Genomic DNA, 16,352 nt, shown 5'->3' with positions numbered 1-16,352 from the left:
ATTAGAAATGCAACCCATTTCCATAAACATGCATTCACTATCCGTTGATCACAGTTTTACAAATGAAGAAAGCAAGTTCATTTGTTATTGTATATAATAATGCCTTGCATTGGCTTTGGGGACATGTTTTGTTTTTTTTTTTTAATTTTTTTAATGTTTATTTGTTTTAGAGACAGAGAAACAGAGCACAAGTTGGGGGAGGGGCAAAGAGAGCCGGAGACAGAAACCGAAGCAGGCTGCAGGCTCTGAGCTGTCAACACAAAACCTGATGTGGGGCTCGAACCCACACACTGTGAGATAGTGACCTGAGCTGAAGTCAGACACTTAACTGACTAGGCCACCCAGGCGCCCCATTGGGGACATGTTTTATAACACAAATTTAAAATGAATCAAAGATCAGATGTTCAAAGTGAGGGATCACAAACGATATTTGAATAATATAAGAGTGATTAAAAATATTATTGAAGGCATTTCTACTTCTAGTAGAGTAGATCAAATAATTTGGACCAAACTCTCATGAGAATAACTAGAAAACCTGGGGGAAAACTCATGCATCCTAAAAATACTGGAGGGTGGGGAAAAAAAGAGAATGTATCATACCAGAATTGGGAAAAGGATAGAGCCCCAGTGAGTCAAGCCTGGAATTTGGGGTTGACTTTCCCCTCTAATTATGTGCCACTCAGAACAGGAGAGACAAAATACTCAGAGGTGGATTAAGACATTGACTGTATGTTCAAGACCAGGAGATGGGCATTGAAGTCCAGGAACCTCCAAAAGAAGAGGAATTGGAAGACCTCTCCTTTATTAGGTTGGGACTGAAAGGAGCTCCACTCTGGGGTGAGAGTGAGCTCTTTGTAAAAAGGTCTCTCCAGGCAACTGAGCCCAGGTCCAACTAATCTCATTCCCTCAGATGGATTGAGACATTCCCAGCTTTCTAGTGTTCCATGCAACTAGTAGAAGGAAAACCAAAAGACTGTGGAACAATATGACACTTTTGGAACATGACTGCATATTTGTCCTCAAATGATTTCTTGAAACATCTTTTTAAACAGATAATCAAATTTTCTAAACATAACCAGACAAATGAGGAGACAAAACAGCATGACTGAAAACCAGCAGCAATAACAGAACATAGTGCCAGGGTATGGATGTTTGCGTCTTCCCTAAATTGTTATGTTGAAATCCAAATGTCCAGAGGTGATGATAGGGGTGATTCATTGATGGGAGTGGAACCTTCATTAGTGGGATTAGTGTCTTCCTAAAGGAGACCCTACAGAGCTCCCTAGCCCCTTTATCCATGTGAAGGTACAATGAGAAGGACTGCAACCAGAGAGAGGGTCCTCTCTCAACCATGTTGACATTCTGACCTTGGACCTCCAACCTCCAGAACTGTGAGAACTACATTTCTTTATAAGCCATGCAGTCTGTGGTATTTTGTTATAGCAGCTCAAATGGTTTAAGACATGTAAAAACAGACCTCCAGAGGCTCCAAATATCAGAAATAAACTTTGAAATCATTATACTGTATGTAAGGTGATAATAGCCAGAATTCAAATTTTCAGGAGAAAATTGCAAACTATAAAAAATATGTAGAAATTGTAAAAATGAAAAATAAAATAACTGTAATGAGGAACTCAGTACGTGGTTTAGGAATAATTTAAAAGCAGCCGAGGGGCGCCTGGGTGGTTCAGTCAGTTAAGTGTCTGACTTTGACTCAGGTCATGATCTCATGGCTGGTGAGTTCAAGCCCTGTGTCAGGCTCTGTGCCGACAGCTCAGTGCCTAGGGGCTGCTTCGGATTCTGTGTGTCTCTGCCTCTCTCTCTGCCCCTCTTCCCCCTCAAAAATAAACATTAAAAAAAGAAAGAAAAGAAAGAAAAAGCAGCTGAAAAAGAATTTAGGGTAAGAGCTAAGGTATGTTGAATGATGCCCTGAGACAAAGCGGGAAGAGGGTAAGAATGTTTAACGTAATTGTAGTTGGAATCCTAAAGTACAGAAGAAAAATGGAAGAAACAATTTGAAGAGATGATGAATATGAGTTTTGTAAAACTGATGAAAGACATAAAACCATTTTTCAAAAGGACTATGAACAACATGCAAGGTAAATACAATAGAAAATCCACACCTAATCACATCAGCAACTGCTGAAAACTAAAGACAAAGAGGAAATTTAAAAGCAATCAGGAGGTTAAGAAAACTTTAAGGATTATGTTCTAAAATATGACAGTTAAATTAAAACCTAATTCCTCTACGGCAACAATGGAAAACAGGAGACAGCTGAGTGATATTTTCAAAGGGCTGAAATAAAAGAACTGCCAAGCAAAATTCCATACACAGCAAGAGAGCCTTTAGAAAATTAAAATGAAAAAAAAAAAAAAAACACCCGATATTTTCAGGCAAACAAATGCTGAAAGAAAGATCACTAGTGGAACTTACCACTGGGAGGAAAAACACATCATCAGGAGGAATACACAGTGCCTCCAGATGGTTGATTGGAGACAAACAAAAATGGTAAAAATAAGAGTAACCTAAATAAAGTAGGATGGCATAAAAATGATAATGGATGGATGGTTTATATTTCATGTATTTACTTATGTATAATTTAATGTAATACAGTTATTGAATAAATATATACATATATATAGACAGTGACTAAAAAAACACGGAAGTTGGAGGGTGGGTGTGTTTTAAGGAACTCTTGACAGAAAGAGAGAGAGAGAGAGAGAGAGAGAGAGAGAGAGAGAGAGAATATGAATCCATGAATACAAACCGTTAAGAATTAGTGGATCATTTTCTCCCATCCCCTCCCCATCCTAAACCGTTTGGTCCAAAGCCATTTGATGGAGATAAGCAAATATCTGCTATAGCTTAGGGCAAATATCAGAGTTAAAAGGGAATCATATTATAAGTAAGGGCGCTTACTAAAATATGTATGTACTTTTGTTTGAAATTCGGTGATGCATTATTTAAAAAAATGTACAGAGAAGATGAGGATCACTTAAAATACCCAGTTTCCTCATTAAATACTCAATTTCTCCTAATCACCAAAATCACAATTATAAAAAACACGAGACGATTATACATTTAAAGATTTTTTTTAATGTTTATTTATTTTTGAGAGAGAGAGAGACAGTGTGGGTGGGAGAGGGAGACACAGAATCTGAAACAGGCTCTAGGCTCCAGGCTCCAAGCTGTCAGCACAGAGCCTGACGCGAGGACCTGAGCCAAAGTCGGGTGCTTAACCCACTGAGCCACCAAGATGTCCCCAAAACCTGAGACCATTAAGGCAAAGCCTGTTTGGGATTTGATATAAATATGACCCACTGACTGAAATGTGCCTGCATTTAATTAAAATGATCTATAGGTCTTATGGTAACAAGGATCTTGGGGTTAATGTATTTACAACCAGCAAAGGAGGCAGCATCCCTCGGGTATGAAATCATGCTAGCCCTTTTGCCCCAGGATATAAATGGGCAGAGTTACCAATTTTCTAAGTACACACTTAATAACGCCTTCCTGCCAAGAAGTATCAACTTCACAAGACCTTATTTTAGAAACACATGCCACAGATTGCTAATAGAAAGACTTTTTATGACAGCTTACCCTATGTAAGCCAGCCACATGTGGCTTCAGGAGGGATGTCTGTCTATTTTGTGGCACTAGCCTGAAAATCTTAAATTCAAAGATCTTTATGACACTGTGATTCGTTTTCATCTCCATGGATGGGATGGAGATGAGGATGAATTCTCAATATTTTCCTCCTTGCTGATGAGTGTATTAAGGGATATTTTAAATGAAGTTATGTTTGGTTGTTTGTTGTTTTGAATGTATTACCCTAAATTATTAAAAGTGTTCTTGGAATCAAATGTATTACAGTTGTCTCAGGATGTTGATGGATGCTCATTTTAAAGACAGAAATTCAGAAGAAAGAAATCATATGTTCACATAATGCTGCTGCTCAGCCGAGGGAACAGACTGGGGCTGCCATATAACCTGAGCTCTGCTTCCAGTCTGTGCTCTACGTGGAGCCCAGAGGACTTTTTCCTGATTCACACGGTGCCACTCTACATGGTGGTCTTGGCTTGTAATTGCCCCTTAAATGTGTGTTTGCACTGACTCAGTTCACACCAGTATGGATGATCCCTGGAGGTGTGAGCATTTCTTGAGACATTCAAAGGACTGTCCAGACTGCCACCTTCTAATGTGCATCTTCAGGCAGGGACACACTATGTCAGCCCACAAGCTCTAACTTTCTGCCCACTCAGGAGACACAGCAATTTTTGTATGCCCTCAAATACCACTTAGAGTTTATAGGAAACTTAGGGTGTTTTCTCTAAACTCTTGCTTGGCAGTAACTTGGTTCTGTAATTAACTTTCTTAGTTTTAGTTGAAACCCCAAAATATCAGAAACTGAAGTCTTTCGTAGCTTTTTTTTTTAGAAAGTTTTTTTTAAATTTTTTTTAATGTTTATTTCTGAACAGGAGACAGAGCACGAGTGGGGGAGGGGCAGAGAGAGAGAGAGGGAGACACAGAATCCGAAGCAGGCTCCAGGTTCTGACCTGTCAGCACAGAGCCCGACATGGGGCTTGAACTCACAGACCACGAGATCATGACTTGAACTGAAGTCGGATGCTCAACGAACTGAGCCACCCAGCCCCCCCAAGAAGTCTTTAGTAGCTTTGTGCACACTTCAAAACCAAGGGCCTTACACCTTGTTTAAGACTTGTGGAAGAAGTAAACCAACCCCCACTTCTGTAAGGCAATCCACAGTCCACATAAGAAAGAACTGAGTTTGAAGAACAGAGAGAAAGTCTTAGCAGAGGTGTGTTGGAATGCTATGATATTTCCTCTCCCTGGCCTCATCAGAGAGGCAGGCACAGACTTTCTCCTTACTTCCAACCCAGTGATAAAGGCTTCAAGGAGACTGTTCATATGGGGAAGTGGGGTTGGACATCTTTCTAGATTTTGATTCCGTGAAACTGCCCGCCATCATGACATGACCCCAAGCACCACTTTTGAAATAAAGGTGGCCCCAAGAGGAGAACAGAACATGATAGTTGACCTTGCCAATAATAATTAGAATAGGATGTGATAAATGTTTTAATAAAGGCACCAAGCTCTAGTAAAGGAAAAGGAATGATTAGCCCTGCATGTAGGAGTCTGTGAAAACCCATGGCAAGGTGTGGGTGGGATGACAGAAGGTGAAGTAGAATTACCCAGCAAAGTGGAGAATATCTGAGCAGAAGTGATAGGTGTGCTATTTCCGATGAGAGGGAGACCAAGCTCGTTTTTATAATGGCAGGAGCCTGTAGGTTGCTGAAGTATGGGGAGCATGCGTGCCGGAAGGCATGATCAAAGATGGGTGGGAGAAGCAGATCGGGGAAAAACAGACAGCTTCTTAAGTCATCCAAACATCCCAGAACATTCCAAATGGACACAGTGTGAACAGAGTTGGTTTTTTTTTTTTTCCCCTGGATGACTTAAACATGAGGTGATCATTAAATCTGATGCTGAGACTGTTTAACAATTAACAGTAAAATGTGCATTGCCGGTTAAACACCATGTGGCTCTTACAACAAGCTCTTATTAGGCAAGTAAACGCAAATCACACTCTGTACCCAAAATGACACCAGAGCGAATCATTAAGTTCTGTGGCTTAGGGTTTTTTTTTTTCTCAATATCCTAGATCTTCACAGAGTGGTCTGCTCTAGGTATGGGCTTAATTATTATCTTCTTTTTGTTCAAGTGCATTTTCACCTAATATCTCTGTGAAACTGTATTTGGAAAAACACGGGAATATTTGATTTCTTCTTGACCTGATTGTCTTTGGAGTATTAAAATACCATAAAATGTAGGGGTTTTTTTCCCTGCTAATAATTTAAGTCACTAGATGCTAAGTCACAGCTTTCAGGTAGGAGATTTTAAAAATCTGTCATGTACTTAGAGATCTTACCACTTCACTGAAGAGGACATGGAGGATGAAATCGGTGATCTCTCCCACCGTGGTTCCTTACAATTACAGAAAAATAATCAAACGTCTTGAAACATCCTGGAAAATGCCTTAAATTCTTTTAAGACACCCACATCCATGGTCACTTCACTTTGTTTAAGTAATCTCTGCCTCTGATTTTAAGTGTTAGAGTTGATTTTGTTGGAGTTTGCCCTTGAGGCTCCTCTCAAATAACCACTTCCACAAACATTCTTTTCAAACTGTCACATCTAAAGAGGATCCTTCAGCCCTCTCATTTATAATCAGGTGCCTCCCCTCTCAGTGTGAGCTTAAGCAAGAGCTCGGGCATGCCAGGAAAGCTTCAGCTGAACTGAATACTGATGAGGTGATAACTTCAAAGAAGATATCGCTCCCTTCACGCCAGGTTGGCAGCTGCAAGACAGGAAACTCAAGTGCTTTGTGCCTCATTGATTCATATCCTTTGTGACTGTGGAAGGGACTTACCCAGTGATCCCTCAGTGAGGTCCTCTTTCTTTTAATAAGAGATGTCAAAGAAATGGTGGTGTCTCATCTCGGAGCACCACCTGTTCATAGAACTCTCTTGATGTTTTGAAACTTTGGGGATTTGAAGCTTGTCACTTGGCCTTTCAGGCATCATTTTATCCAGCTACATGTAATGTCTTTCACGAATGTGGAGGCTGAGTGGTGGGTAGAGTGTCGCCTGCCTCTGGTAAGATTCTTGAGTCCAAGCAAATGGTGGCACTGGTTTCCCAAGATCTTTCCCTTTCGATCTTTTGCCCCTACTGTCCCTTCCGGTAAGCATAATTTCTACTGTGCGTCCAAGTCAGCAGGTAAATCCATGGCCCATGATGCATAAACTTTTCTGTCCCTTCTCTAAAACAGAAGAGTACAATGAAACAATTAATTATAGAAATGTGTTAGTAGTATAAGATTAATATAACCCACAGTCAGTGACATCATATAAACTGTATCATAGCAATAAAAGTACATTGTTGAGAACAAAATTCTCTCAGGCACAGAAGCAGTAACTCAAAGCATACAGTCTACTGCAAGTAGATCAAAAGATAAGCTACAAGCTGAAAAGAGATGTATTTCATTAAAATCCTAAAATCTTTAAATATATTCTAGCTGTAATTTTAACAGTTGGCAATACATATTTAATATAAATATATAGACAGTTTGAGTATGCATTAAAACCACTCATAAAATTTTAGTGACAGTCAAGGCTTATTGATGTGATATTTTCAGATTTATAAGGAAGCCTTCTCATTTACTTTCATTAAAGCAAATTTGGTTGAACACGCTTTCAAAGTGATATTGATAGTTAATGGGGCTTAGTGCTTTCTATTTCTGTTTATTCTGATAAGCTAAGTGGAAATAGCTCTAAAGAGCTGTTTTAAGAAAGGCAAATCTGGAAATGGGGCACCATGAATATTACCTACCATGTAGCCTAAACAGGAATCCCGTCACACAGTAAGGGTAAGGTACTCAAAAATTCAATTCACATCTATGGGAAGTCCCATTTTGCTGATTCACTCTCCTCTCCCCAGTATTATGACTTCATGAATAATTTCTTTAGTATTTTGTCTCCTTAATAGATAAATAAAATCAAATGAAATGTTTTTTACTAGAATCCTAATCACAAAAGTTCTCATAAAGACTCAAATGTCATAGTCCCTTATTTCCTTGTCTTACTTCCCTTGGGGTAAAGTTTGGATTTAATCAACATATTATTAAATGCCTGCTATGTACCAGGCACTGGTTCACATACTCTCACACATGTAATCTCATTTCATTTTCAAACAGCACAAAAACCTCTCAGTGGCATTAATAAGAGGGGAACTTGTTAGGATTTTGGAAACTGCCAAAGCCCTGGTTTAAGTTATACAAAATGTGAGTAAATATATTTTCATGGATTGTGTTCTGAGAAAGATTTTGGCCTGTTTATTTGAATAGGTATAGTTGCCATGCTTCCTGAGACAAAGTGAATTTGTTTCACATCTGTTCTGTGTCCACAGTACTTTACGTTATCTTGATATAATGGACATTTGTTTTGGTTACTCTCCGGCCGTAGTCCTAGAGTCTGTTTAGCATTGCTTCACATTTATCCTAGATGCTTCTGCGATTTCCCCAGGAACGGTAAAAAAAAAAGGTATGCACGTTATTAACAGTACTGTTTCTACTCCGATCTTTATCACTGCACTTCTGCTGAGCCTTTCACTATCATATTCTCACAAATGGAATTTGTAGAGCTCGCCTTGACTGTCTGCAGTCGGAAAGCTTTTCTGACTCTTACATCAAGGGTTGTAGAAGTTAGGAAAGAATTAGCACATTTCTTCAGTTGAAAAACCTGTCATACTCCTATTTCTCCAAGACTGCTGTTGAAGCATGTCCGAACACAAGTTGAACTAAGGGACCCCTCCTCTTCAGTGTCTTTAGGACTTTGGTTATTGTTATCATCTATCCCTCCTGACTTACTGCTCTCTCCTCTCTGCAAATCATTCTTGTAGGAAAATTAGCAATGCACATCTTAGAAAAACAAAAAGTCCCCTTGATCCCCTTCCCCTTTCATCAGAGTTCCGTTTTGCCCTCTCCCTGTTTGTAACCAAACTCTGTGGAAAATGCATTAATATGTCCTGCTTCTGTTTCCTCCTTACCCATCCAAGTTTCAGTGCATTCCAATTTGGCTTCTGCCTCCAGCACAAGAAAACTGTTCTTATCAGTGCTTACCACTTTTCCAAATCCCATTTGACTTTTACTGAGGTTATGCAGATTCTCAGCAGCATTTGACATAGTTGCACTATCAGTTTTTCTCAAAATAATCTCTTCGACTAGGTTTTATGTGCCTTTCTACCTTGGCATTTGTTGCTTCTATGAATTTCTTGCTTCTCCTTATTTATCTTTGCTATAAAATTTGGAAGTTTCAAGGGCCAGATCCTAGACTTTATCTTAACGCTCTGCGTTCTCCCTTTGGTTATTTTATTGAGTCTTCTGGCTTTAAATATCATCAGTACAGTTAAGTTCATTCTCTTATCCAAAAGAGGCATATTATTTCTTGATTAGCAGAAAGACAGAACTGCAGGGCACCTGGGTGGCTCAGTTGGTTGAGTGTTCGACGTCAGCTCAGGTCATGATCTCATGGTTCGTGAGTTTGAGCCTTGTGTCAGGCTCTGTGCTGACAGCTTTGAGCCTGGAGCTTGCTTTGGATTCTGTGTATCCTTCTGTCTCTGCCCCTCCCCTACTCACACACTCTCTCTCAAAAAATAAATAAACATTAAAAACAATTTTAAAAAAGAAAAACAGAACTGCAAAATACCATTTAGGACACTTCTGCTCTATTTCCTTGGCCAAAAACCCCCACCAAATTCTTATTCTCTTTTTTCTTACTATTAGTTATTTGAAAGTCCTCACTTAAATATTTCCTGTTATCAGTTTGCTCTCCTTCTGAGTTGTGTTCATTCTCTAACTTTTCTCCGTGTTTATTGAGTTATGGTGCACAGTAGAGAGTACACAATGCATACTACACAGCACAGCTCTGTGTGTAGTTGGTGATGCATAATCATCCAAGACTTTGGATGATAAGATATCTACAACCCCAACTTCCCTATTGTAGAAATAAGAGTCATAAGTATGAAATATTTAAAAAAATTTTTTTAATGTTTATTTACTTTTGAGAGAGAGAGAGAGAGAGAGCGTGAGTGTGGGAGAGGCAGTGAGAGAGAAAGACACAGAATCTGAAATGGCTCCAGGCTCTGAGCTGTCAACACGGAGCCTGACGCGAGGCTGGAATCCACACACCACGAGATCATGACCTGAGCCAAAGTTGGATGCTCAACTGACTGAGCCACCCAGACGCCCCATGATATATTTAAATGTCAGGATAGACAGTATTCTGTATGCTTATAAATATACAAGGAGCAATTGGTATGACATTCAGAGGAAAAAAAGTTAAGTATGAGCTGGAGTAATCTAGAAACTAGAAGACCCTTTCCATCCCAAGATTGTTCTCCTAAGTCAAAGAAGCTTCCACATAGTCTTGTCGTAGATTATCAACAGTCTTAAGTAGGATCATCTCTTTGTTCCAACAATTCCAATTAAGACAATCTTCCTAGAGAAACAAAGTGAGGCATATGATTTAATCTATAAGAACTTTTCTCAGAATGTTATTCATAGTAAAATATCAGCTGTATATATCCACCATTAAATAACCAAGCATGTTAATTTTGATACATTGGTATGATACTAAGCAGTATCTTGAAAAATATATATATACACACACACGTGTATATACATGTATACATATGTATATGTGTACATATGTATGAATATGTATACATATGTATGAATATGTATACATATGCATTTAACTGCATATACCTTTAACTGCATAAAGACTGCATAAAGACTGTTAAAGACTATAAAAATAAAAGTTGGAAATATAAACTAGAATAAGATAGTAATAGCAATAATATCTGGATAGTTGATTTTTTATAGTAGTTGTGTGCTTGTCTATATTACAATTTTTATGAGAACCATATATTGCATTAGTGACCAGAAAATTTAAATATATGAGTACTTGTCTAATCTTTCCATCCAAGAGGATTTCCTTTACTAAAGAAAATAGCACTAGTGATTTCTCCCATCCTCTGCTGTTAACACACATTTCATTCACTAGTCCTTTTTGATTGCACATGAAATTAAAACCTTGATTTACTGAGGTAGCTTATGTTCCAAATATTTGTAATTATTTATCTTACTAATTCCTAGAAAATAGAAGTTCACTCTGATATCTTTGTTCTATTTCACATCCACAGGCAAACATGCGAATAGTACTGATTTTTATTTGTAATTTTATTATTTGTTTTGTTTACTTTTTGAATATTTCATTGTGATCTATGATAGAGATAAAATTGACTAAAATCAGTCATTTCAGTTTAGTGGATCATAAAATGAAAATGTATGTTTTCATTGCTCACATTAAGAAATATTCTTTTTTTAAATTTTTTTTTTAACGTTGATTTATTTTTGAGACAGAGTGAGAGACAGAGCATGAATGGGGGAGGGGCAGAGAGAGAGGGAGACACAGAATCCGAAGCAAGCTCCAGGCTCTGAGCCATTAGCCCAGAGCCCGACGCAGGGCTCGAACTCACGGACCGCGAGATCGTGACCTGAGCTGAAGTCGGGCGCTTAACCGACTGAGCCACCCAGGGGCCCCAAGAAATATTCTTTTTGAGGAGTGCCTGGGTGGCTCAGTTTGTTAAGTGTCTGACGCTTGTTTGCAGCTCAGCTCATGATCTCATGGCTCATGGGATCAAGCCCAGCGTCAGGCTCTGTGCTGACATTATGGAGCCTGCTTGAGATTCTCTCTCTGCTCCTTCCTCCTCCCCTCCACCAAATAAATAAATAAACATTAAAAGAAGAGGAAATATTTCCTTTGAATTCCACACGGTAGCTTTCCTGACCACCTCCAAGAATAACTGTCAATGTGTGTGTTCATCTTAATTGCAATTGCCAAAACAAACAGACTTAAGTATCAGTCACAATCCCGTTCCTGGTCCGACACACCTGGTACTGATAGGTTTTAACTTAACTTGAATTACTATTAAATTGCTAAATATAAAATTGACTTTTACTGTAGATTTAAAGTTCCTTTCTCTGACAGTCATAGGGCTGAGCTTCTTTACATAGGCTTAGGATTCATTTGCATTTATTCCTCTGTACAATACCTGTTGATGCTTTTCCATCACTTTTCTATTTAATAATTGTTTGTGTGGGTCCGTAGATGTTGTTTATATGCTCTGAGTAAGAATCCTGGGTTAGTTATAGGCATTAGTTTGGCAGTGTGTGGCCTGTATTTTTACTCCATGATCTAGCAAACCCACTTTTGGATGTTGATCCAAAAAAAGTCAAGTCAGCATCTCAAAGGGTTATCAGTATTATTAGGTTTGTTGCAGCACTATTCACAGTAACCAAGATATGGAAACGATCTCAGTGTCCACCAACAGGGATAAAGATAATGTGGGATATACACACAGTGGAATACTATACCACCTTAAAGAGATGGAGATTTTGCAGTATGCAACAACAGGGACGAAACTTGAGGATTTTATGCTGAGATAAGCCAGTCACAGTAAGACAAATATGGCCTAATTCCACTTACCTGATGTGTCTGAATTAGTCAGATTTGTTAGAAGAGTAGATCTCATGTTAGATGTTTGTATCACATGAAAATAAAATATTAAAAAATAGAAGTGATGATTTTTGTAATAATGGTTATATGTATATAAATATCACGTTATCAGCATTCATGATATGTCATTTGCATTTGACTCTTTTATAAAGATTGATTGAATCCTAGCTTTCATGATGATAATAATGATGGTAGTAATAGTACTTAGAATAACAGCAACACCAAATATTCGAGCACAAAGTATATGTGAAGTTCACAGCTAGGCTACTTTGATGTATTTTCCCACTAATAACAACCTATGATACTGCTACTAATGTTGTTCCAAGAAGAAACAGGTTCAGAGTTAGAAGTAATCCTCCCCAGAACATGGAATTAATTAGTAATATAGCTGGGATTCAACTCAGTTCTTTGCGATTCCAAAGCCCATTAATGCCATTCGTCTCCATTCCACCCTAAACAGATTGGTTCAGATACGGAGGCTCTCCAACAGAAGGCCTCCTTTCCGTGGCCAGTTCCTTGCTTCCTTTTGTCAGTATCCAAACTCACTTTTTTTGTTCCACACAACTTCATTAAAAAAATTATATGGGTCATAGTCAAAAAATGGCAAAAGTCATCAGCATCAATGAGAGTAGAATTAAAGTCTTTGTAACAAGTGAAAATCAAGCTAAATATAGTAAGTACCTTTGCACTTTTAAATCTAGAACGTTCTGACTTTACAAGTAGGTAAAATGTGACTGTGGTGGAAACAATTCCTCTGAAAAGTCATGACTTTTCATCTTCTTCATGCAAAAGGGTGGATAGTGATTTTTGCCCTTAAATATTCCTATGTCAAAAAGTGAGGTGTCTTGGGGTAACAAGGGAAGATTCATTGCGGCTTAGTTGGAGATAAGATTCTAATCTTCTAATGGTGGCATTTTGATCCTCCGAGGGCTATATGAATTAACTGCATATATCTTAAAAAGATTAAGTTGTTCTCAGAAATTACGTCATTTTTTTTGTTTGGTTACTTCTAATTCATTTTCAGAACCAAGGAATGATAGAATTTTAGAGCTGAGATGGATATCATCTATTCTATTCCCTTGTCTTTTTAACAATGCGAAATTGTAAAGATGTGTTCCAAAGCAGTTAAATGACTAGCTCAAAGGTTCACATCTAGCCAGACTGGGTTAGACCAAAGCCAGTGAAGTTCTCTTTTCACTAAAATTCAGGGTTATGAATTTACACATGAATATTGACTTGTCTGAATAATATATAGAAAGTGATTTTTTGTGTGTAAGAATTTGTTAGTCCTAAAGTAATCCTAAAATGAGTAGCTCAAGGTTTCACAGCCATCTAGACTATATCCAACCACGATAATTAGGGACTTCAACAAATAGACTCTACCATTAAACCACTGTAATTATCAGTCAGAAATTTTATCATGACTTTCTTTCTGTTTGCATTCATACATCATGTAGTACTTACATGTACAAATCGTTTGTATTATGGACTTGCTTTATTATTAAGGAAATTAGTCCTAAGAAATGATTCTAAGTAGGGGCGCCTGGGTGGCTCAGTCAGTTAAGCATCAGACTCTGGCACAGGTCATGATCTCATGGCTCGTGGGCCTGAGCCCTGTGTCGGGCTCTGTATTGACAGTTCGGAGCCTGGACCATGCTTCAGATTGTCGCCCTTTCTCTCTGCCCCTCCCCCGCTTGACCTCCCTTTCTCTCTCTCTCAAATATAAACAAAAACATTTAAAATTTTTATATAAAAAAACAAATGATTCTAAGTAATAAAATCAGCCTATGTGTTACATTTGAAAGCCAAAAGTGCAAAATAAAACAGTGATGCAAGTTATTTCTCCAGACCTTCCGAGTTTACTTTAGAAATGTGTGAAAGAAACCCTCCAAAGTTTGGTCATCTGTGTATGCATGGTCAGCAAGAAGATTCATGCACCAGGCTATGCTATGTGGCATGGGGATCTATAACGAGGCCAACACATGTCCTGAAAACTTGTCTTGCAAAAGGTCCTGTTTACAGTATTTCTCCGCATATTAAGGTATTGCTGTGGCACATTCAATGTGGACAAAGAGCCTGTTGTTCAAACAAAAAGTCCCCCCTCCCCTTTTCATGTTATTTGATACCTCATGGCCACAAGTGATCAAAAGATGCCTGGGTGCTGAAGCAAAGAAATGGAATGAGGCTGTTAGGACGTTTGTAGTCAGAATCTTGGGTGGGAAAGTTAGTGGGTTCTGTTTGTTTTTCTGCAGCTTTATATAGATGAGGATGTCTGGTGTGTTCATTCTTCCTTGGCCCCTTTACTATATCCTAATCCAGATTTCGCCATTCAGTATAGATATTCATTTCTGTGACTCCTAAGACCTATACTTGGATAGGAGCTCATTTGTGGATCTTAGACACACACACTTTGCTTCTGTTGTATGTAAATGGAGCATCATGTTAATCCTGGAGCTGCTTGGACTAACATAAGAATTATGAGAAATAATGAACTGTGGTTGTTTTGAGCTGCTAATTTTGAAACTAGTTTGCTATGCAGTGATGGATAACCAAAACAGAATCCTACTAGAGTTGGCATAGCAGGTAATCTAAGTTCAGCCCACTGTGCTCAGTGGAACTGGTTTTTGAATTTTTTGACTCTCCACCGCATTTATACCTGTGGTTACACTTTTTTCAAACTTTCATTTCTGAAGCACCACTCTCTCCTGATTCTCGTCTAATCTTCTTTCTTTTTCATCTCCATTATCCAGTCCCTTTCTCATCTCACCCTTAATTATGGATGGTCCCAAAGTTTGAATCTTGTCTTCCTTCACTTTTTGTAATATATATTTTCTATCTCTCCCTTTCTTTCTTTCTTTCTTTCTTTCTTTCTTTCTTTCTTTCTTTTTCTCTTTCTTTCTTTCTTTCTTTCTTTCTTTCTTTTCCTTTCCTTTCCTTTCCTTTCCTTTCCTTTCCTTTCCTTTCCTTTCCTTTCTCTCTCTTTCTTTCTTTCCTTCCCTCCCTTTTCCCTCATTTCCTTCCTTCCTTCCCTCCCTCCCTCCCTTTTTCTTCCTTCCTTCCTTCCTTCCTTCCTTCCTTCCTTCCTTCCTTCCTTCCTTCCTTCCTTTTTTAAAATAAGCTCTACACCCAATGTGGGGCTTGAACTCAACAGTTGCATGCTGTACTGATTCAGCCAGCCAGGAACCCCGGTGTATATTCTCATATTCTCTTTCATGCCTCCCTCCATAACTCGTGTTTTCTTCCACCATCTGTTTTCTAAGTTTCCAAAATTTTAGCCCAAACCAGATCCCTTTTCTGTCATTTAGACTCCCATCTTTAGCTATGAGCCAGGTAACTCAGTTTAAATATCTTAAGTATTTCAAACTTGGTCCTACACTAAGCTCTTAAATCCTTTCCCACAAATTGTGTGTGTGTATGTGTGTGTGTGTGTGTGTGTGTGTGTGTGTGTGTGTGTAGTTTTTAAACGATTACTTAATCTACTTCCTTTGCTTTCTGGCCCTTCTTCTGAGCCATCTATCCGAGGTGGTCTTGCTGTTTTCCGTCTTTCACAGCTAATCAGCACCACATTCTTACAACTCAAACTGGTCGGTACTCTCACATCCATCTCTTCCTTTTTTCTAATTTAACCTAAGGCCCTCAGTTTTTATTTACCTGAATAAATGAGTCATCTCCTATTTTTTTTCCTTGTCTTTATTGCTTACTTCAGTTAAAGAAATTTTTCTAAGATATAGATAATGTCATGTAACTTCCTGCCTTAAATTATTAAATGGCTCCCTTCCCTTTAGCTGAGCTTTCTACCTGGTATATTGAGCATAAGGACATGTGTAAACAGTAGGGCATCTATAGGTATTTAACAACCTGCTCTCCATGAGGAAATAAAAGTGTGTGTGTGTAATATGCACACATACATGTACATACAACTGTGTGCACATGTATGCATATAAACATAAGTCCAGTCTACTTCAGTGAGGTAAAGAATACATCATACATATGCACAGCATACAGTTTACACATTAAAAAATGCGATACTCTTATAAATTCAAGATACCATTTATTCTAATAGGCTGTTTTTGTTGATTTTTGCTGCTCTCTTAGATCTGGAGCCAAACTATGATTGCAGTTGATAAAGAGCTATAGATCTGACATGAATGTTAATGATATTTTTGTTTACATTAGTGATGAAGATGAACGTG

This window comes from Panthera pardus, unplaced genomic scaffold, assembly GCF_024362965.1.
Source record: "Panthera pardus isolate Hobbes unplaced genomic scaffold, ASM2436296v1 HiC_scaffold_2, whole genome shotgun sequence".
Taxonomy (NCBI): Eukaryota; Metazoa; Chordata; class Mammalia; order Carnivora; family Felidae; genus Panthera; species Panthera pardus.
This window is presented reverse-complemented; position numbering follows the sequence as displayed.